A 2,547-nucleotide genomic window follows, 5' to 3' on the forward strand; every position below is an offset into this window, starting at 1 on the left:
AAAATGAACACTGTACATTAAATTATGTTTTGTTTTTATAAAGTGTTTATATAATGTTTTTTGTTGTTGGCATTCATATAAATATACTGGTGTGATAACTGGAGAAAACTCCACCAGCCGCCACTGGTTTAATTTCTATTGCACAGTTCAGTACAGCAATGCAAAGTGCTTTACATGAACTAAAAAGTAAAATAGAATAAAATATAAAAGCAGAATATAAGCAACATGACAAAAAGCATGTAGTAGAACAATTAAAACAGTTTAATCACATCTTTAAACTAATGATACCTCAGTTAACAGTTTAACTTCAACAGTCAACAGCAGCTCTTTTAAAGGCCTACCGCGGACTTTGTGACCTATAGAGTTAATGCATACGAGGTTTTTTAAATGATTCCTCAGGCCAATATCCAGAGCTTGACACTATCAATGCTACAGCGGGGCTCCCCTCTTCAAATACCAACTATGTAAGTTGGGAGAAGATTAACCGTCTTATATTGTCATGGAGAGGAGGCTTTTGCTCTACTTTTTTTCCCGCCTTCTCGACTACTGGTCAATACTGAGGCAAGGAAAAAGTTTAAACCTTCTGAGCAGGCTAAAAAGAGGAAACGTGAAAGGGATCGAAGGAAAAAAAGAGTCAGACTCTTTACTGATCATCACTCATTGTACTGATGTAGGTTTTCCCCACTGTACTTTGCGTGGAAGATTGGTTATCAGGTTTGCTGATATGCTTCAGGTCAGGAGCACTCAAAATAAAGCAATGATTGCCTCATTGTTTATTTGCTAATAATATAATTATACAATGAACATGATTGCAGTGAGTTGGCAAGTCCCATGATTCAAGTGAAGTCAATTCAGAGGTCAGGAAGGGCAAGTCAAAGTCAAGTCTTTTGTTAATTTTGATCAAGCAAGTCACAAATCTGGCAACTCGAATCAAACTCGAGCCAAGTCATTGACTCTCTGGGTTTTGGGTTGTGTTATGAATGGATCCATCCATCCATCNCTCAGGGAAGATTGTCAGGTTTATTAACTGACTTAAGGCTGATTTATACTCAGAAACCAGGTCGTCTGCGTGTGTCGCAGTTAACGTAGATATGCTCCCCCACTCCTTTCTCAGACACTCTGCTGCATCTCTCCAAAATTGTAGGTGACCGCAGACAGGAGGCCTCTGATTGGTCAAATCTACATCCGCTCTACTCTATGCGTATTTTTCTGTTTGGTACTTTACTGACTTATTTTCTATGTATAACCGCCATTGTGGAAAATGACTCGTGAAGATGGACCAGCTAGAGGAGCGAGCTGCGTGGGAACGCTGGGAGCCTTTTTCCACCTGGATCTCTGCTCTTTTTCGCCCTCATGTCCCTCCGTTGTCGCACAAACTTGCCCCCACTTCCTCACCGCCTCGGCCGTATCTAGACCCATAGCTAGTTCCTGATTGTCCCTCTTGCGTTGTGGCGTGGAATAACATACCGCAGGCCACGCTTCAATATTGGGCAGAAATCTAAAATATCTGCTTCCTACCCTTAAGCCACTGGACCAGCATGGGCCTGAGGTGGAGGAATGATTTTCAATCAGTGGTGGTTGGTTAATATGGTTGGTTAATAAAAGGTGCTAGGGCATCATCCGGCCCACCCAATGACCTTATTTTAGACAAAAAAATCTATAAAAATTATATTTAAAGAGTATAAAATGTAAATATTTTATATGTGCAAGATAAATATTTAATCTTTAATGAGGAGTGAAGCTGTTTGGTTCATTGTTGAATTTGTGACGTATTTCCGCCCTGGGGAGCAAAAATCTTTGCCCATTGGCTCTCTGGGTAAAAGTAAACTCATTGGTTAAAAGTTGCCCATGCGCAGTAGCTCCTCTGCAATGCTAAAGGATTGGAGAGCTGCTCCCCGAGGTGACAGGAACTGTCGTCACTGTCGTAGTGCAGCTGATTGACAGGTTGAGTCGCGGGAGGGAAGTCCCTTAAAGCAATCTTGCCAAGAGAAGCGGGAGGTGAAACCGTTTGGACCTGATCAGCTGAACATCAAAATTAATCAGTAGTCCAAAAGACAGATGGAGATGGTTCACTCTGCCTTTTTCCAGGATCTGGTTTAGCTCCAAGGCTTGGCTAACTGCATGCAGTGAGGCTAACACTCTATTCTACTTTCCCTGCCTCCTTTTTCAGGATCTGACCCAGCATGGATAAAGACAGGAAGGACTGATTTAAAGCACTTTTTAGAAAAGACAAAGAAGAATAAACAATCTGGGCTTCACATGGAAAATAATAGAATATAGTCTACTTTTTTTTAGATGTTTGTTAATTTGCATAGTTGCTCTTAAATAAACACATTGTCAGAAAATAAGTAGTTTTTATATGAAAAAAAACATAAAGCTAATAGCTTCTCCATTATTAAACTGGTATATTTGATTAGGTTTGTGACACAATATTGGACCATACAAAACACAGATTTAACTTCACAAGCCTCATAAGGGCAACATTTATGTACGAAAATGAACACTGTACATTAAATTATGTTTTGTTTTTATAAAGTGTTTATATAA

Source organism: Cyprinodon variegatus, unplaced genomic scaffold (genome assembly GCF_000732505.1).
Source record: "Cyprinodon variegatus isolate N-32 unplaced genomic scaffold, C_variegatus-1.0 Scaffold660, whole genome shotgun sequence".
NCBI lineage: Eukaryota > Metazoa > Chordata > Actinopteri > Cyprinodontiformes > Cyprinodontidae > Cyprinodon > Cyprinodon variegatus.